Below are 21402 nucleotides of genomic sequence, written 5' to 3' on the forward strand. Positions count from 1 at the left end.
ACTGAAAGGGCTAATAAGTGTGTTTGTATTCTCATTTGTATTTTAGTGATAGTGATAACTGTGACAGAAGCCTTACCAATATATTGTTGCAGCCACATTCGAGTGCCGGTATTTCAGTGCATAAATGAGGAGGTCATTTACATTAGCAGAACTTAAATGCCTGTGTGTGGGTACTTGTAGCACAGTTACATCCAGTCCAATAAATTATATATGCCCAGGAATGTCGTTGGGCACTGAGGACAGTGGGCATGGAATGACCTATTTCTTTCATAGTACATACTCTTGGATTTGAGAACAGCATGGCCTGTACAGGCTGCCTATTGAGAATGGTCCTAGGAATGCTCTCATCATTGACCCAGGCATAGGGATGGTTGGTGAGCATCCCACTGCACATGCAAGCAAGGTGTGCTTACAAATGTCCTCCACTTGGTCAGAAGGATTCTGTTCATGTTCCACTTTCCTCGTCACAACTAACCCACACTGTCTGAATATGGAAGATTTGCAGAGGACTACTGATCTGAAAACATTGTTCCCAAATATTTGGGACTGTATTGAACTGTAGCTACTTCCTGAGATGAAAAAGTTACATTCATTTGGATAAATGATAAGCTGTGAATTGCTTTCTCAGCCTAATTACAAATTTAAAATGAGAGGACAAAACACGATGTGATGCAACTGGCATAAATACATACTGAGGAATGAACAGTCTTGCCCAAACTACATTGTGCCTGAAAGGAAGAGCAGAGAATAGGGGGAAGGTAGGAACCATGCTCTGGAAAATCTTGCTTTCCTCTGCCATTGGCATTATTCCGCCCTTTGTGTGACAAAACCTAGTGTCTGTATAAGCTAGCACACTCCCAGCAAGTGAGAAATCCACTCCCCCTGCCATCTGCTCTCCTGCATGAATAATTAGGAGGAGGAAATAGGCCCAGTGCAGAAAAAGAGAGATGCCGGGAGCCAGGCTATTGCTGGGAGAGAATATCCCATGGAAACTAGTAGCAGACTAGGAGAAGAGAGAACTTAGGCAAGTGCAGCACATAGTGAACAAGGCTGCTCACAAAGTACCCAGCAGCGCTTGGGTTCCAGCAAACACCATCCTGGAAAAACAAGCTCTGCCAAGTAGGCTGGATTCCTTTAAGCACTTACCACAGCTCATGACTTGTGCATGATCCTTGAGATGTTCTGCATTGGCTGAGAAGTGGGACTGAAGATGTGGTCCTCTTCAAAACAGACTCGCTCTCAAAGAGCCTTGTTTCCATCCTCTGAGTATCTTGGTCTTGCATTCAATTGATCCATTTTCTTTTGCATTTAACAGCCTCATATCATCCTTTATTTCCTGGAGCAATTGATTTTCACTCCACGAGTGCTTGTGGGACATCCTGAAAAGCATACCTGCCACAGCATGGCTCTGTCTAACATCGACTATTCAGTGTTGGCAGCATTGCAGGAAATCGGAGTCTCCACCTGTAACTCTGGTTTACATTCAGCGTGCTCACATCTAAATGAGGAATCTTTGTCGCCTACATCTCTTATTGATTGTAAAGCCACGTGCCTTCTGAGGAAATCTAGAACTACAAGTTAGACATGGGTATTCATCTGACATTTCCCATGAAAAAAATTATCAACCTTTTTACAGGTAACTAGAACAGGCAGTTCATGTCCCAACATTTGGCTCCTTGAAATTCTTCAAGGTAGTTAATCCGGCAAGCTTGTGGTCTTTCATTTCACACTCCATATTCAGCACTGTCACTGTTTTCCAGATAAGCTTTAAATCAAGACATAGAAGGTAGCGCTGAGGCACTTCTTCCTGGTCAACTGCAAGGTCAGGGCATCAGCAGAGCTACCAACTCTGGTCAATGCCATTGTATGTAGTATATCATTTGGATAGTATGTACTGTGCATTACTGTGTTTTGATCAGCGATGTGGCAAGAAGCAGTAGATGCAAGACTGAAAATGCTAGGCTCTGGATAAGATTGTTTGTATCCCTTGTTTGAGTGGAGATGTTTTGATTTGATCAGACAAAACCATCTGATGAGTGGGAAGATCACTGGGGCAAAAGTGTGCAGGATGGTGTTCCAGCTGCTTTGCCTCTGGGATGTATTCCAACATGCACTGCATATAAATGGCTGTATTCACATTTCATCCCTCCTATTCTGTCAATAAATATAAACGTACTTCTTCACTCAGTCATGTCATTTCCTTAAGCTTTTAATACCTCCTTACCCCATGAACACGTATTTTTAAAACATACAGTTTCAAAGCCGTATTTCAGGGAAAAAAGTTTTCATACTGTGTATTTATGTCCTCTTGTGCCAAAACTTTCCTTCTGGTCTCTAGCTGCCTTTTAAATGTGTAATGTATGTGTCTCAAAACAAGCTGTGCAATCCCTTATACCTGTCCACTGACTCTCGTTAGCTATGGTTGATTTTTATCTTGCTCTCTCTGCATAAGGTTGGAGCAGTTGTTTATCAAGAGTAAAGACCTCTAGAAGTTCCCTCAGTATAACCTCTTTCTTCTGCAATAACAAACCCCAGCTGTGTTTTTTTATATTGTTTAGTAGCAACAGGGCCCTTTTTTTGCAAAGCTGAATGCACATCTTTTATATCCTCTCGCTTTTACCTCACCCCTGTGGTTCCTGATTGATTATTTAAACTTTTATTTCATGCAGTAATTAATGTGTTGTGATAAATTAATTCTTGAGCTTCTTTCCTGCTTCATTAATGCAGGAAACTCTTTGTTGTTCAAAGAGGTGATGTGCCTGCCAGATATCACACAACTCATTAAAAATAGCCTTCAGTACTGTAAGTAAATCATCACTTGATCCAAACAAAACAGAAGGGGACACAGGGAAGCATCATGGTTCTACTTGTATATTCAACTCTCTCTTTTGCACAGATAGGATTTTTTTTTCTTCTGATTGATACTCCCAAGATCTGTGTTTCATTTGGGTGTTTTTTTTCATTTCTTGCTTGAAACCAGAAAGCTTTAATTCAAAGTAAGGGCTGCTGTGTGCTCAAGCTCTGCATCCCGGGTATCGCAGCCTTCTATAGACTCTAAAATGAGTTTGTTGTTAATCTGCCTTTCCTTGAAGCAGAAGGTGTTTTGTTTTGTTTTGCTTTTTCCTTTTCAACAACTGACAGTACATAATTTGGGGCAGTATCTGCCTGTCTAGTGACCATAGTGAACTTGCTTGTATCATAATGGCTTGAAGGCCTGGAGGATGTAAAGGCATGTCACAGGTCATTAAAATGTAGAAGCTTCATCCACCCAGAGTTGTTCCTCTTGATCTTTTTAACTTTCGCTGCAGTAAAGAATCTCTGGGTGTTTTTCCTTCTCTCTTTAATTAAAGCAGACAGAAGACTTCTCTGTGAGGTTCTGTGTCTGTTGAATTTCACACATTGCTTTATTTGTGTAAACAGAACCCATAAATATGTATGGAGAAGAAGCCCCAGTACAAGTAAATTGTTGCAGCTCTTTTCAGAAAATACAAACCTCTCTGAATTCTTTCCTGGCAGTGTAGTTTCACATGTAGTTTCACGTGTAGTTTTCACCAGGGATATGTTGTACTTCTTCTTTGAATAATGGAATGAATAGAGGTTGCATGACTGTGATATCAAGGAAAGGGCAGGTGCTATGGCATTTGGGGTTCTCTCGTCCTTCCTTCTCTGTGGGGTCTTTCAGCGCCTGCTCAGGAGCTGAGCTGAAGGACTGCCTGGTGAATGAGAGAATGAAAAAGGAGTTTATGTGGAAAAGAGCATTTCTGGAGAAGAGGAGGTTCAAGGGAGACCTTATTGCTCTCTGGAGTGACCTGGAAGGCAGTCGTAGCAAGGTGAGAGTCAGCCTCTTCTCCTGCATAACAGCAATAGGATAAGGGGTAATGGCCTCAAGTTGTACAAGGGGAGGTTCATGTTGGGTATCAGGAACCATTTATTCTCAGAAGGAGTGGTGCTACACTGGCCCTAGGCTGCCCAGGGAGGCGATGGAGTCATCATCCCTGGAGGCGTTCAAGAACCGTGTGGATGTGGCACCGACGGACATGGTCAGTGGGCATGGTGGGGATAGGCTGATGGTGGGACAAGGTGATCTTAGAGATCTTTTCCAAGCTTAATGATTCTATGATTCTGTGACTGAGATATCTAAAAACATCTAGGGAAGTGTATGTGTCTGGAAGGTATAGAAAGCTTGATGTCATCCGGGTATGGTCAATTCAAAAGCATAAGGAACTAGACAGAGAACTATACTGGATATATACAAATTTTAAACCCATGAAAATGATAAAGACATCTATCTTTTGGTGAAAGACTGTGTAATTCAGGCAGGCAGTCATTTAGGTAGCAGCAGCAGCAGAAGCAATTAGGAAATAGAGAAGACCCCATTGTAGAGATCTGTGCAATGTTTGAACTGTAGATATCATAAAATCATAGATATGAAAGAATTCTCCTGGCTGTTCAGGAGACAGGATTATCATGTGTTTTTGCTTAAGCACATTTGCAGGACAGTACCAGTGAAAAACAGTGAAATATGATGGACCATCATTGTCTATCACTTATGTGCTTTATAGACATAAAATGAATCACATTTGTTATTGCTAAGGCCATAAACAGTTTTAATCTGTATCACAGCCCTTAAAGCCCTAAAGCCCCAAAGGGGCCCCTAAAATTGCTTTAGGAAACTGTAAAAATGTACTTACATGGCACACGGCAATGTGCTGCAGGACCTCAAAACTGGGGCTACTGCACCAGGATCAGGAAGAATTGAGATGCATTGGTGTGTTCCTCATCCTTAATGGCCCGAAGCTGCACTTCTCACAATGGAGCTGGGACTGGATGCAGGTCTGATCTGCTGTAGGCACCCTCCCATGCTGCTGTACTGCTCCATGTAGACAAGCCCTGAAAAGTGTTGGAGTTACTCTGACCTGTTAGATTCCAGAAAATTATCTACAGAGAAGAGCAGGCTATTTCTAAAGTTAACTTGAGGTCATGTTACTTATGATGCACTAGAGAATATATGAGGGTTACCAACAGTGGTTAATTTGTATGTCATTCTTGTGTGGCTTTGGTCCTTGCAATTCTGCCTAGTGCTGCAGCAGATGCCCTGTTTTCTCCCAGTTTCGTTCAAGCCTGCTACTGCTGCCTCCCTTCCCTCCAACATGCTTTGAGAAAGGCATTTAGCCAATAGCAGTAGGGAGCATATTTGTATTTTGCCTCTCTTATCAATCAACGTGTAGTCTTTAATTAAAACATTATTTTTCTGTGAACATGTTCTGTGGTTTCATTTCACAGCCTTACAAGTAGCTTCTCATTTGATTCCTACACCCCTGGGAAGTGAGCTATATTGGAATACAGTGGTTACTTGCCCACTGCAGATTGCTATTTGAAAAGCTCCCCTAGGATGTATGCACTCTTGAAAGAATTGATTCTCTCACCTTTCTTCTCCCTCTTATTAAAGGAGCCTGCATGGCTACATCAAGGTCCTCCTGAGTTGCCCCCAGCCCTCTGGTTCTCTGCTTCCTTTCTCACACATAGCTCTCCCCTTCTGCCCCATCTTCCTTCCTCTCTCCTCAGCCTGCATTTTGTGATGTCAAGCACATTTCTCCACAGAGCCCAGCTGAGCTGCTGTGGCTGGTGCTGTGCAAGAGTACACAACTGAGGTCTTTGCTTTATGAAGAAAAATGTTTCCTTCCACCCAACTTATCTAATTCTTTCAAGGAAAGCCTTTCACATGTTATTTACTTATTCTAAATTTGAGACCTAATAAAGGGTCAGACTGTTAAAAAAAAATAGTGAGGTTTAGTTGCTGAAGTTCAGAATTCCATAATTCCCTTCTCATAATTACAGGGGCACCTTGACGTAAAAAAAACTGAAATAAGTTAATCAGAGCATCAGTTGGTTTTTTTTAAAAACTCTTAGATACTACGTTTAAGAGATGTTTAAAAGGAGGAAGGAGACAAATTAGCAAAAAAAAACCTTATTCCTATATCCTAGTTTCCTTTTCTTAACCACTTTAAGCTTCAATTTTCTTCTCAAATAACTGGGAAGATACTATTTTATAGTATCTAGTATAGTGTCTATAGTATAGTAACTCCATTACTATACTTTTGTTATGGAGTATTGCTTTGGTCTTCAAACCTCAGTAGAAAAGGCAGCAAGCCAAACTGTGACCTTAGAGGACAAAAGAACCTTGGATGCACCAGAAAATAAATATCAGGGACAAAAATCAACTGTCTGTATTGCGCTGCTGGAGAACCCAAGGAGAAGTCAGTTTCTTACAGATAATGTAAGCTGTAAACTTGAAGGTAGGACACAGTTGTTGAAGTAAAGCTCATGAAGAACAGCAGGATTCACAGCAGATTTTAAGTCATGTAATATCTTCTTGCTAGCAAATAAAACCTCTCTCAGATAGATTAGTGTAGGAGGAAGAAAAAGCATTTCCCTTTTCATCTAAGGATTACATCTGGGTCCAATTCTGACTGGGTCATTTAGATCAGTACTAATTCACTTTGTGTGGGCTATACATAAGTAGCAAGTGGCTACATAGAGAGGCAGATTCTAATCTGTTCCCAGATTCCTAAGACATTTGTGATATACAGTTAAGAAGATATGGTACATAACTATACAGATTCAGTGTCTGCAGTGAACGCTATTAGGTTGGATGCCCTCAGGGTACAGCCATTATCATTTTAGGCACAACACTAGATAATAAAAATGGTAAAAATCTCTTAGAAACAAATGGCTTTTTTTGGCATGATATATGGAGGTAGAGTGAAAATAAGGTTTTGTTGTTTGGCAATAAGTCTCAAAAATACTCCCAAGGTACTGAAAAACATCAATAATTCAGTGTGACCACGGGAAACAAAAAGCAATATTAAAGTTGCTCAAATATAAAGTTTACACATTAATGTCTTTGTTCCTTCTCATTCTTGTTAGGTTCAATCCTACACATGGTGAGATTTTGAAAATCAGCCTCTCCTTGAAAGGAAAATCACAGGTGTGTCTAACTTTCCAGGTATTTTTTAATCTGACTCTGTGCCTGTGTTTAGTTGATGCCAACATTTTTTAATTCAAATTGTATTTTGAAATACTAATGATGTCATTTCAGTGTGTAGTACTCTGCAGCTTCAGACATCAGATCTCGGGTTTTTTCATTAATAATCCTGAGGTTTACCCACCAATATAAACTCTGAGGATGGGAAGTTGGGTGGATCTGGGAGATGAGACAGCATCTCCCACACCAAGTTGGCCAAAGTACCTCATGGAAGCAGTACGGTGCTTTCCATTTCATTTTCTAGTGGCTGATCTTACTTACTCCTTACCCGAAAGTGCCCAAGCTTTCATTAGCAAACAGATTTCTGGTGAAGGTTTTACATGTCTTTTGCATTTGTCCTATGGGACACACTGTTAAGTCAGTGCTGCAAACATATGGATGTGGCCAACCACAGAAGTGATCCTCAGAGACATCACAACGTGTATTTGGGGTACCTAGTATTGAAAGATCTCCTGCTGTACAGGCTGGTGACGTTTACTCTTGAGCTCCTTAAATTATTGATCTGCTAAAATGATGGAGAATAACTGAACCCTAAGAAAGCTCAGAAGCAAGCTTGGAGTCAGTGAAAGAAGGGTTTTTTTTGTCATTATGGATACACATCCCCTTGCACTACATCCAGTAGCATCACTTCATGGTGAGACGTTTCCTCTGTGGCCAAGGCCACTTTGTCCTTGAGGATTTTCTAGGAAAGAAAGCCCACACAGTGCCCTAGGGGATGGTTTCCTCCAGCATGCTCTCTGGTCCTTTTTGTAGTTGCTTGGCAACCAGTAAAGGCAGCAAGAGGAGGAGGTGGAGGATGTGAGAACATGGAGGTACCTGAAGAAACAAATTCTCTGGGGTACCATACTATTTGGGATATTACCAATGTTAACATGGGTTGAGGGTATGTCTCTTTCTTCTGAACACTGGGAGGTAGAAAACTATCCCAAGAATGAATAACAATATTCTCCTCACTTTGGAGACTTCCACAGCCTAAAGAACAGTGTTTTGCAAAATTTGGCAGGGTGATCAGGAAGAGACAGCGTACTTGTTATTTCAAAGTTGGTACTTAAATAGATTCTCATTCAAAAAGACTCATGGAAAAAAGAAAACCACAATTATTGCATTTTATTGTGCCAGGAAAGCATAGTTAGATAAAACACATCGTTCTGAGACATCATACTGTTATGATATTTGACCCAGCAAGAAGTATCTGCAACCAGTAACCTTGCTATAGAAATAAGTTGCTAAAGTAAAGCATGGTACAAGTAGTTGTCATCAATCTCTTTTCAGATTAAGAAATGGTAGTTGAAAGATCTTGGAGCATGTCCAGAGAAGGGCAGTGAGGCTGGTGAGGGGTCTGGAGCGCAGGCCTTATGAGGAGTGGCTGAGTGAGCTGGGATTGTTCAGTCTGGAGACTTACTGCTATCTATAACTACCTGAAGGGAGGTTGTAGTCTGCTGGGGGTCAGCCTCTTCTCTCATGAAACTAGTGATCGGACAAGGGGGAATGGCCTCAAGTTGCACCAGGGGAGATTCAGGCTGGACATTAGGAAATACTACCTTTCTGAAAGAGTGGTCAGGAGCTGGAATGGGCTGCCCAGGGAGGTGGTGGAGTCACTGTCCCTGGAGGTGTTCAAGAAACAATTAGACGCTGTGATGAGGACATGGTCTAGCGAGAACTATTGGTGATAGGTGGATGGTTGGACTGGATGATCTTGTAGGTCTTTTACAACATTGGTGATTCTATGGAAAGTTTACAAAAATCGTGAGTCACTCTTGCTGAAGAATGAAAAACTCTTCTAGTTAGGACCATGTGTGGGACACCAAAGCATCTTTTCAATGCTACAGTAATATACTTCTTATGGAGACCACTGCACATGTATGCAGTAGCACCGAATCCTCAGCATAATAGCTCAATCTGACTAACGAAAATGCAGCTTGTCCCAAAGGCATCTAACCAGAAAATGGCATCCCAGACACTATGAAAGAGTTTGTTCTTGCCCTACTGTTTCCCATATTTATTTCTGTGGGACCTACCACTTGAATGCCTTTGCTGATTTTAAACCATCCCAAGAGCATGTTTGCCAAGGTGACAGCTGTTAAAGAGGATGTCAAAATATATTCAAGATGAAAAAATGCTCACTCCAACCTCTGATCTCTGCCACATGTTGTGAGTCCAAAACAAGCCTTTATGACTTATGTGCAGTTTGATCTAGTCTTGCTGCTACAATGTCAGTAACTAATAATGGCAATTTGCAGGTTAAGCGCTTTGGTAAAATACCAGTGGAAAATAAGATAAACAAAAGACAGACACACATTAAAAAATAAAAAAAGATTCATTTGCAAGTCAAGTCCTTTTTTATATTCTGATCCAACCTATCAGAGGTTATATTAGCAACCTGTAACAGTAATACTCAGACACTGGGAAGACAACTCCATCAAAAGATCAGCATCTCCAACACAGGGTGCTCAGACATTGCTGCAACATCCAGCATAAGGCAGACTGTCAATCAGTCTTGGAACTCAGAGGTTAAACAGGATATCTCATAAGGGGGTACTTATATCCTGATAATTAACACTTGTCACTTGAGGGTTTTTTTTAAATAAATTCTTGAAATTTTGTTCCCTACAGTAAGTATATTTTTGCCTTGGCGAGTATGTCACTTTTGCAGTACAATATACATATAGATACAATACAATTTTATGTTCCTCTCCACCTTTCTCAGCTGTTTCTTTTTGTTTCATCTGTGAACACAGTTCTCATCTGGGTGAGAGGGAGAATTCTATTTGTTGATTCTATTTGCCTGTGTGTAACCTATTTTTGTTGATTCTATTTGCCTGTGTGTAACCTTTTCTCTAACTTTGAATATGCTCCCATTTATTGTCCAGAAAAGCATCATTTCAAAGGAACCCATCAGAATTTCCAGTAGCAAGAAATTGATCAAAAATAATTACTAGGCAGGAGAGATCTGCCAGGTAAACTACAAAGGTTTCTAATAATTTTCCTAAAGAACTCAGTGGACTTCACTTCAAAATTTCTTCTAAGATACCGATTATCTTAGAAGACAAGCTATAGGAAAGAATATTCAACTGAAAACTAATTATATAGAGAACTAGTGTTGATGGAAAATATTCTACTAAGTTTTTAATTCCTGCCAAAATCTCTGTTACTCTGTCTTTCATTTGCTCAACCTGTCAACTTCTGACACCATTCATCTTGCTTTTTTTGTCTTGGCATTTTCTTCTAAAATTTGCTTTAATTCACTTCTTGGTACAAGTGGAAGACTTTGCTTAGCCTACCCTAGTTTTCAGATGGTTTCCACAGTCTGGAGCTGGGACTCTGCCTCCTTCTCTCCCTCCCTACTTTCTCTATGAATGCTGTGATCCACCTTTTGTATTCAGTGCTTGTCCACGATGAAGCCTTAGTCCATTTCTCCCACCCTGCCTCTTTGTGCACTACTGCTGCCACTGCTGTGGCTCTGTGGATCTCTCAGATGAGCACCTTTCACCACAACTATGTTCACAGTAGAGTTGGCAGAGGTGGCTTATGCCCTCTTTAGCCAAAGCTTGTCTCCGGAATATTAAACCCTTTGTCAGGGAGGATTTGATGCTAGGAATTAACTTGAAAGAGATTTGATAACCAAGGGCCATACTCATAATGCAGAGCTTTCCACTGAAGAGCTTTCCCCCTCCTGAGCATCTCCTGAATTTTGAGCAGATTTTCTGGTCGCCATGGCAACAGCCTAATTTGTTCTCTTTTTGTGATTTAAGTAAGCATCGTGAAAAAAACTCTTCAATAAATGATGCTAAAACATCCTGAGTTTTGGTAGTGACATCGGGCAACTTGCCACGTGACTTAATTTAATTGCTCTGAAGCTATCACCAAGTGCATAATTCAAGACCTCATTTAGCACAGAAGCTCTTAAAAGTTTGGAAGGCTGCAAGGGAAAGAGAGGGAGAAAACAGCAGCTGCTATTCTTCGAAAGTATAGAATCTTCAGGAGCAGGAGAGCAGTTTTTTGGGGAAACTACTGTTCTGTCACTAGTGATCCATGTTTGTAGCTAGGCTGGTACTTGAGTGTAGCTTCAGCGAGGTTGAGAGGTCTGTGCTGCCTCTAGCGATAGAGCTGAGGGCTGTCAAGACAGCCAGTACTAGCAGATGAGCCAAGAATAAGAGCTGAATGAAGGGGTTGGGATTTGGGTGCAAATCTGAACCTCATATTGTTGTGATAGGATCATAGTATCACAGAATCATAAAGTTTGGAAAAGACCTCTAAGATTACCTAGTCCAACTGTCAGCCCATCCCCACCATGCCTACTAACCATGTCCCTCAGTGGCACATTCACACGGTTCTGGAACACCTCCTGGGATGGTGTAGTGGGTCGATAGACTCTTCTGGGTCAATATTGACTCTCACAGGGGAAGCAGAGTAAAAACGATGTTCTTGGACCCCAAGGGAGGCAGGCTTCTGTAACAAGATGACAAATGGTCTCTTCATGTGGATGTTCAATCCCTGGAGGTGTTTAAGGCCAGTTTGGATAGGGCCCTAAGCAATCTGATCTACTACTTGATCTAGTGGTTGGCCACCCTGCCTGTGGCAAGGGAGTTGGAACTCAGTGATCCCTGAGGTCCCTTCCAACCCAAGCCATTCTATGATTCTGTGATTCTATGATTCATCCTGTCTGTTTAAATTATAGAATCATAGAGTCCGAGAATATACCGAGTTGGAAGGGACTAATAAGGATCATTGGGTCCAGCTCCTCCAAGTCACAATGCAACGATATGATCGTTTGCAAGCACCGTGCGTGTGGAGATGTATTAGCAGTAACTTTGAACATTGCTGTGAATGGTGATTAAAAACACCTGCTGTCTGCTTGGTCTGGGTGGGGTAGTCCCACTTTGCTCCTCGGCTGCCAGTGTTGGTCCCACAACAAACCCTTCAGACGCATAAGGGGCTCTGAGGCTCAACATAGAATGTAGTATCCCTGTCACTGCAGGGGAAGCTGCAGCACTTTGTAACTCTTCAAACAAATCTTCATTTGGAGAGGACAGTGTTCATTTGGGGAAAAACAACTTCTCAGGAAAGAGATGTGCTATTGGTTTCTGCTATGCTACAAATTTCCGTTCAGAAGGAAAAGAGAAAAAAAAAAAAGAAAAAGAAACAGAACAGCTTAGTCATTTGTTCTGGGGGAAAACTGCTGCTTTGGTGTGTTGTTTTTTTATGGCACGAGGATGCAGGCTCCCACCACTGGAGTGTGAAATCACAGCCCATGAGCGATGTGTACATGAGCCTTTCAGGAACCACGTCCTCGCATCCCTTGGGTGTCTGAGCTGATGGGATGACAGTGCAGATGCTGAACAGAGGATATCACGGAACGATGCAGTCTCTCCCATTTCCTTGTGATCTGCTTGTCTTATCACTCCCTTTTGCAGAACAATTTTTTTTCTTTTCTCATGCCTTGCGTTCAGGAAAGATGTGAAGTGTCTGATGTTGTGTGCGGTAGCGCTTTGCCTGGGCAGGGATCTCTGCATCCAGTGAGATCGTAATGACCATTCACAGGGGAAAAACAGTGTTGTGGGATGGTTGAGCAACAATAAAAAAGGGAGTGCTGTGGCTTTAGGGAGAGGAGGACAAGAGAGACAGAATGGGGAACACAAGTGGGTAATGTGAGGTCTCCTTTTCAGCGGTGACAGATTCTGGTTTCTTTACCCACCTCTCTTTGATAAGAGAAAAGCCTGCCAGTGGGGGTGAAACTTGTGACACCAGAGCCTGCGCACCCTTGTTGTTTGACTAAATTATTCATCCTGTTCCTGTGATAATATAGTTATAAGGAGGAGCCTAATTGAATTTTCTGTCTGGCTTTGGCCAATAGGGCGATAAGGATCCAGCAGAACGGGATGACGGTGAATCCTGCCAGTGTGCTGTGAATGTGAAGCAGGAGGGACCGGCAGTTTGTGTGCAGGAGGGAAAGCGAACAGGTCCAGGGCCCCCGGATTAGCAGCCCAGGGAAAGGTAAGGGGCGAGTGGGAGCAGGGCTTGCTAGAATCCGACCCTGTGCCAATGGGGTGTTTTTGTTTAGAACAAAGCACTCTGCAGGCGGTGCTTTCCTGGAGGGTTTGGAGGGAACAGGAATGTGTGTGGTAGCACTTGCTCAGCGTGTGAAGTGTGTGCCTTTGTCTTTATATGTGCTGCAGGGCTTTATAATGTCGCGTGTTTGGTATGCGTGTCTGTACAGAGATGCCTGTGTTTTGCACGGATGCTGCAGCAGCCTATGAAGCCTGTGCATTATAAATGCAATGAGAGAGTGAAAAAAGAGAAACTACCTCATGGGCAGCCTGGAAAAAAGCAGTAGTGCTTTCTGGTTTCATTGAAAATGGAAATGCAGAAGCTCTTAGTGGTCTGTTTGCAATCGGAAAAAGAGCAAGCGCATGTGTATCGGTCTGTGCATGTATCGAATCTGCAGCGAGATATGAAAATGGGGAAGAGGAGGTCAGACTGGAGTATTAGTCATGGCAGGTGGAGATAAATGGCAAGCAATCTGTGTAATCAGATTCTCAAATATGGAGAGAGAGTGCAAGTGAGTGGGGAATTGGATTAATCCTATCTGCAGCGGAGCTTGCTACACCTGGAAAGTGAGGCTGGGATGATCAGAGCAGGCTATCTGCCTGGCTAGGAGAACTGATGATCAAAACGTCCTGCCTGCTGGCTGCTCAAGTGATAACCTATTGAATTGCTTCCTCTGATTTGCCATCTCCCTTTTCACCATGCAAAGAGAGGGTGAGCATCTCCAAGGATTAGGTTGGAGACTATGAATTAACATGCTCTGGAAGAACAGGAGCACATCCAGCAAATTAGTCTCTGCTTTTCTTTTTGTTTTACTGCCATTGCTCTGACAACCAGTGACTGCTTAACAGGAAGGGCAGGTGGGGGAGGCTGGATTGCAAGTGTGACAAGTGCCACTAAGCCATATATGATGATGTTACAGCCATAGAATCATACAATCACAGAACTACCTGAGTTGAAAGGAATCCCCAAAGGTCATCTAGTCCAACTCCCCCACAATGAACAGAGACATCTACAGCTAGATCAGGTTGCTCAGAGCAGTCCCATTCCTGCAGCTTACATCTTTAACAGCAGGTGATGGTGAATCTTAGCCCAGCCACCAGTGAGATGGAATCTGCGGTAAGACAGTCACAGGTTTAGCTGCTTTGTGTATGTCTTAATCACCTCCTTCTTTTAAAGCCAGGTTCCAAAGGGACGTGTTAAGCCAAGAGTACTCAGAGATGTTGTGAACCTGTGGGTGTCTGATCTTGCCTGGAAATAAACTATTAGGGTGAATGCTGAGGGAAGTATGCTCAGAAAACAATAGCCAGAGGATTTCTCCAAATAGAGCAGTAAGTTAGAGAGCTCCATTGGAGCAGCGCACAAAATGGCTCCTGTTGGATTAACCCAACCTGTTCACTCCAGGGAAGACCTAACTTTGAATAAGTTCTCCTGCTGCTGTTACACCAAATCTCTTACATCAGGGGTTAGCTTTGCCTGGCAAAACTCCTTTGTCTTCTGGGGTTTTCCCACATGGCCCAAAGGTGGGAAAATGCAGACGCAGTGGCTGTTCCCACTGGGGAGCATCTCCCTGCTCACCTTGTCCCTGTTCACAAGCCCCAGGGCTGTGCTTCTGGAGTGGTGGGTTCAACCTGATCCCATTGTCCCACAGCTTGTGTGCACACCCCAAGCCAGACCGAAGGAGATAGAAAATGTGTACTGTCACTTCACACAGGTACAAAAAGGCTCTGCCTCACTGATGATGTTTGTATTTGCTGATGGAAAATGAGGGAATGTGCTGCAGCTTCTGGTAGGATGGAGCCATGCTCTCCCTCTCACCAGAAACAGCTTTCAGAAAAATATGTCCAGTATAGGATACGTACTGAAAACTAGCTTTTTTGTTGTCGTTGTTCTCTTGATTTCTTGTGCCTCTTTCCCATCCTCTGGCTCCCTCAAGTCAGCAAAAAACATGGCCATCTTTGAGTTTGCCTCCAACTTGCAAAGCACAGGCAGCAACAGTGTGAGCTGAGAAAGGAAGAAAAACACGTCTGGCCATCTGGAAATAAATGCTCTGGCAAAGTCCTCTTCTCTTCCCTTTCCTCTGCCCCAGAAAAGGAGCAATAGTAGCACACCTATTCTCTTGCTCCAAAAGGCTGTGGGGCCTCCAGGTGCAGAGCAGAGGGTTCTCCTATAAAAGGAGGCATGTACTCAGTGTGCCTGGAAAGCACACTTGAGAGGTGTGCAACCTACTGTAGGGAACCTGCTTTAGCAGGGGGTTGGACTTGGTGATCTCCAGAGGACCCTTCCAGCCCCTGTGATTCTGTGAAGCTGTGCACCTGCCTGTTTTGGGGTAACAGCACCTTCCTCAGGAGATGCACACAGGGTTCACCCAGCAGCATCCCTCTGACACTGCAGCGGAGGCAGCCAGCATGTAGCACTCAGTGCCGGTTGGGTGAGTGCATTGTTTGCCGCTGCCCTCAGAGTCAACAGTGAGGCTCAGGAACGGGCAGAACGCCAGTGTATTCCCAGGGAAGCTGACGTCATTGCCAGCTCTCCAGTGCCAGACACAGTGCTGGAAACCTGAGGTTGCTTTTGCCATTAATTGCCCAGATGATTAATTCATTCAATGATATCATTTTCCTGGGTGGAGGTCACAAGGTTTTGTACTCTAGTAATGAGGGGTGTGATGGGATGCCAAACTTTGCTCTGCGTTGAGGCTAATGCTAATTACAAGAAGCCAGCCACAATATCCTCCGGATCATCCTTCCTCCCCTGGAGAGGGCATCGTTTTTCTTTGCTCTCCCTTCTTTCTCTTCGTGATTTATTTTCTGTTTAGTTTTGGTGTGACGTATAAGGAATTGCTCTTATGGGGCAAGCAGTACTGCAAATTCTACCTAAAACACTGTGCGCTTAGTTTTCAGAGCTCCTTCTTAAGAAGGTTTGTTGCTTTAATTTTAGCTCTTAATTAGGGCTTTTTCCACCTTGCAAATCTCATTCCACCATCCAAGAACTCCTTGTATTTGTGTCATTTAAACTGCACAATCTGGCATACACTTGTATACATGTGTATATATGTGTACATGTATGACCCAACAAGTTTGGATCTCAGTGCACGGCGGTTATCATTCTGTACTGTGGCTTTCTCCCCTTAAAGGATGCTGCTCTGTCTATAGGGGTGTGGGATTGCTTTCTAATCAGTTTGGAAATTCTCCAGAATGTTGGGTTTTGCGCTAAACTCTCCAGGATATTTTTTTTGTTTTATAACTTTTTAGGCTAAATATCTCTCTCTTGCCACATTAGCAGCTAAGCAAATAAGCACAGAATTCCCAGGAGGACAACACAAAGAGCTCCCTTGACCCAGATACAGCTGTTAGCTGATAAAGGTGCAGTGACTTGATCTGATAATCTATCAATCAGTAGGTGAAATTGTCAACTGCCAGTATCTAAGAAAACACTCTGGGTATTTTCAGAGCCACTGTATTTTCAGAGCTTCTTTCAAGCAACACCACAGCTCTGCTTCCTATCTCTCTCCCCCTCATTCACTCCAGCATTTCTGTTCCCCACTCCTTCCTCTGTGTTTTCAGCTGGCTTTGGTCCCCAGAGGTTTACAAAGCTCTGCATCCTAAGTTTTCAAACAGGCTTGGTAAGATCAAATGGAAACCTTACAGTTTCTGGATAAGCATGTTATCTATGGGATAAAATGGTTTCCTTTCTCTCAAAGCAATGAGTAAGCTATGCTGTCTCTCCATTCTGGATAATTTTTCACTTCTTCCCATCCTTCAGGGTTTGTTGTGATATCCTCCTATCTCATTGAAATATTAGAAAATGTCAAGGAATTTTTCTGAAGCACTGACAAACAGCAGAATTCTGATTAGGAGTTGTTGCCAGTTAGACAGAGTAGACTCATATATAATAGGTTTATCAAGGAAAATTAAGTGATTATGCAGATATAACAATGTATTAATGGCGGTCAGGCTCCAGACTCATCTGTTGTCTGCATAACGATAAATAAGCCTGTGGTGGCAGCACAGATAAAACACCAGAGCAAGGCTGCAGTGTGACTTGGCTGGCATTAGCAGGCTACAGTGGCCACAGGACAGGTGGCCCAGGGCATGCGCCTGCAATTGAGACTCTGCTCATAAATAATGAGATGGTCTTAGTTCTAGTGAAGCAGTAGAAACAGTCTGTGATGCGGGCTTCGGGATGGAAATGATCTTTTGTTTGGGTGACAGCACTCTGTTGCGAAGGACTGAATTCCGCATTGCCACTATAATCACCCAAAGAGGAAGGAAGGATCGCTTGCATTCCATGGTGGTCTGTGCACTTGTGGTGGGCTATCACGCAAGGAAACAAAGCACAGGGTGGGAAAGACCCCTTTATCAGGCTTACTGAAGCTGTGAGTATTGTGTCCAAATCACTTCTGCAAGAGCAGCAGTCATTTTTAAAGGGAAATTCAATTTGCTATACACTGTCAGGCTGAAATATGAACAAGACAGACAGCTGTTGTATTGTTCGATAATTCATCCTGAGGAACCGTGACAGTGGTGTTGTCTTTCTATGGGCCAGATGCAGAAGTCTGAGTTCATGTAAAAGGGAGGAGAAGCAATGAAGGGCTGGGAGAGATGGGGGAAAATCTGTAGAAAGCAGGGGGGAAAAGGTGTCGTTTTTTCAGAGAAAACTTCATTTTCACAAAACATTTCAGCTTTGGGCTGATTTATTTCCTGCTCTCAGCCAGAACCAGAGCAAGCATTTCTTCGCTCTCCACCTCAGCTGGGAAGCTTAGAGAAACACTAATTTACTTATTTCATCCCGCACACAAGTGAGAGCACATAATAATTCTTTCCAAAGTATGTAAACCTATGTCTTGCACAAGGTCTTCATTGTTCAAAATAGTTGTCTGTTCAACACCCTCAAGTGTAAGAGTGTTAAGTCAGGCCTTAAATTTTCATTTACAATTTTATTTCAATTGGCAATGGCACAAATGTAGAAGGGAATATATTTTAATTTGTAAATTCTAGTCCTTTAAAGACACTAGGCTGCATAAGAAAGGATTCTAGGATTCTCTTTTTTGTAGAGGCGACAGCTAAATCCACATTATTCAGAGCAGAATAAGGATTTCACTAACACATCATTCCCACCCAAGTGAATGAAGAAAGTCACACTTCGCTGGGACCTGGGACACCCAAGCCTTGCACAAGAGAACAACCAGAGCTGCTTACACGATGCTTCTTGTGTAGCCAACACAAAATACTTTTAAAAAGGAAGGACTGGAAGCCTCTCACCAGCCCTAAATTAACTTCATAAGCAAATACAAGAATATTTACAGAGCACAATTAGAAAAGCAAAACCAAACACTGCAGACCATTCAGCTCCAAGTTGAATCAAACCTTAAAAAGTTGCCATTTAAAATATAGTGGTACTTTTTTTTTGGCACAATGTATTATTTTTAATATAGGATATCTTTGACCTGTGTGGTTGTACATCACAGTAAACCCATCCACTGCACTGCTATCTCCTCCCCAGCTTTCATCTGTTTCTTGTTGGGCTTACAGGAAGGTTGAGCAGCCCTGTAGAACCTATAGGAAAATGTCAAAGATTTTCTTGGCTCTGAAACACTTTTGCTTGACATTGCAGAGCTAACTGGTAAACACGAGGGCAAGATGCTAAAAAACAGAGACTCCTTGGAGAAAGAAGCCGAGAAAGCAGAGCTTTCTCACTCAGCTTAGCAGCAGAGCACAGCTGGGTTTAGCCACAGCTGTAGAAAAGTGGGGAAAAAATATGGGAATCTGGGAAAAAGAGTGATCACATGGGCCTGGAGGTGACAAACTACACACACTACTGATGTGCTGTGCCAATCATAGAATCACAGAATCATTATGGTTGGAAAGGACTACTGAGATCACCTAGTCCAACCACCAGCACATCCCCACCATACCCACTGACCACATCCCTCAGTGTCACATCCACATGATTCTGGAACACCTCCAGGGATGGTGACTGCACCACCTCCCTGGGCAGCCTGTGCCAGTGCAGCACCTAGGGACTGAGTGCACACCGCACATGGGCAGGGAAATGCACCCAGCACCCGGCTGCTTTCTGAAGTGAGCCTCAGAAAACCAAAGACTGATGGTTTAGGAAGCATTTATTCTTTCTTAGCCCTGAAATATTTGTTTTTGATGCTTAAAGATGAGACGCAGTGTCTGTATTTCCTGTCTGTTTGCTAAAGCAATAGAGCACTTTGGAGAGAAGTGTTGGATGAAATGTTGCACTCCCTCCAGCAGCTGAAGGCTGCCATATTTAGCTTGATGCTTCCATCCAAAATAGGCCATTGTGTATTTAGTTAATCTTGCAGGCAGGCTTTCTTCCTTCAGCAGCCTCATGAAGCTTCTTTTAACAGCAGAGAGAGGAGTAGGCGAGGTGGGGTATGCTGTTTTATAATAAAACTGAAAGAGGCTGTCAGGAATTAGCATGGTGGTTATCCTGTCTTACTCTTGGCAACCTTAATAATACAACAGAGCCTCTCAGCCAGGGTTTTCCCTGGTGATCCCTTTGGGATAGTTTCATGTATGAGAGTTTCTTTCCTTGAGAGCATTCAATGCTCCAGCTCCACAGAAACATGAAGCATAGGAGGGGCGGTGCCTATCAAGACCTTGAGCTGACAGCCCCTATTAATGCGCAGGGAGATTTTCCCAGGAAGATCGTTTGATTTCTCCATCTGTTGGTCACAGGTCATAGACCTCTGTCTTTACATGTCATACCTCTGCCTTGAAAGGAAGTGGCACTTTTTGAGCTGAGCCCTGCGGTCAGATGGTATCACTATTGTCCCCTCAATGGGAGCAACTCACAGAATGAGCAGGATGGTGCTTTTGGTTACCCTTGATGTTCACACATCTTCTGAAGTCACCAGATGCACCTTCTGAAAAAGTGATGCCAGCCATACAAGATCATCTGCCCTCCACTGAGCCTAAAACTTTTAATGACTTCATTGACAATCCTGTTCAAGCTGATGGGAATTTTGCTTGAGTTGGAAGGGAAAGAATGGATCAACTGCTTGCTGAGATATTTTTTGGTTAAGTAAGTAGCATTGCAAGTTTGCTTGTACTCTCTGTTCTGCTAACTTGCATAAAATGTTTGAGTTTAGTAAATATTCCAGGAAAAACAAAGCAGTAATCAGAGGAAGATATAAGACACAAGCTTCTGCATTGCTGTAGCATTTCATCTATCAGATAGAAAAAGTTTGCAGTCATTTTTGGTAGCCTGGAATAAATAATTATGGTAACATGCTGTAACTTGTGATATCCAAACCTCGCAGTGCTCCCTCAGTGCCACTGTAAGGATCCAGAGTGTTTCCAGAGCATCTCTCCACTGAAAAACCACAGCCCATCAGCTCTGAAGACAGGCTGTAGTCATGCCATATTTGAAAATTTGTTTGGAAAACAAAGCCTAGAAATGAATTAACATTTGATGCTCTGCTTACGTGTTATAAGAAAATTTGAAATATTTCTTGTGCTGTTTTGGAGCAAAAAATATTTTGAATATTTCCTTAAAATGAGACATCTTGTTTTCAGTCTACTATGGATAGTACAGAAATTTTCAACCATGACGTTCTTAGCCCAGCTCCATATTCTTCCCGTACAATTTCAGCTGAGAAATCCTCCGTTCTTCCATTTGTAAGAAAAAACACCTTCAGCTCTGCCTCTGACCCCTTGCCTTTCTCTCCTTCTGACTGTTGTGATCCCTGAGAACCCCAAGGTAGTTGTCTTCTGGATTGAAAATAGGGAGGACATCACCAGGGTTTAATCTGTAGCGAGACGTCTATAACTGCAACCTTCTCCAGAACTGCCTACACCTTGGACTAATAGAATACTTGGTTATGATGCTGTAAGACCAGTATACTTTCTCAGAGTACAGTGAGTGCCGAAGAGTGAAAAGGCTCTAGGAGTTCTCTGTAGTTGTCTAACTTTCTGAGCATACATTTTCGTTCTTAGTGAAAGAGCATTGAGGGCAATGGGTGGGTAAGAAAATCTTTGCTTTTTTTGAAGAATATAGCATGTGCCCATTTCATGGAATGGTCATTGCTAGCAGGTGGGGGGAAGGTGGAAGAGTTGTCAGCAGGAAGGTCTGTGAACCTGTAAAGAGCACAAGTGAAGCACAAAATACAGCCAGATGCCCATTTTAGCTAACATCAAGTTCTGCACTTCCTCTTGGCAGTAAGCAGTCATTATACTTACTAGGTGGGAATACTGAGTTACTAACTATGTTTCCTATCACCTTTTCCCTAGCCAGAAGGTTTCTGCTGCGGCTTCATTAGTAGTGAAGAGCATCAGGCTGGT

At 42.8% G+C, this 21402-nt stretch overlaps 1 protein-coding gene and 1 long non-coding RNA gene across 2 annotated transcripts in view; one reads left to right on the top strand and one right to left on the bottom strand.

Moving 5' to 3' along the window:
• Window positions 3386–21402, bottom strand: part of LOC110393552 — a 41851-nt gene continuing 23834 nt past the window's right edge. The window contains exons 2-3 of the long non-coding RNA XR_002435034.1: window positions 4692–4890; window positions 3386–3713 (exon numbers count right to left, since the gene is read on the bottom strand). This is a non-coding gene — a long non-coding RNA (uncharacterized LOC110393552). The remainder of the gene's footprint in view (window positions 3714–4691; window positions 4891–21402) is intronic.
• SYN3 (synapsin III) overlaps window positions 6926–21402 on the top strand; it is a 212324-nt gene continuing 197847 nt past the window's right edge. The window contains exons 1-2 of the mRNA XM_021386408.1: window positions 6926–6988; window positions 12900–13039. The gene's annotated coding sequence lies outside the window, so the exon portion shown is untranslated. The remainder of the gene's footprint in view (window positions 6989–12899; window positions 13040–21402) is intronic.

This window comes from Numida meleagris, chromosome 1 (assembly GCF_002078875.1).
Source record: "Numida meleagris isolate 19003 breed g44 Domestic line chromosome 1, NumMel1.0, whole genome shotgun sequence".
Classification (NCBI taxonomy): domain Eukaryota; kingdom Metazoa; phylum Chordata; class Aves; order Galliformes; family Numididae; genus Numida; species Numida meleagris.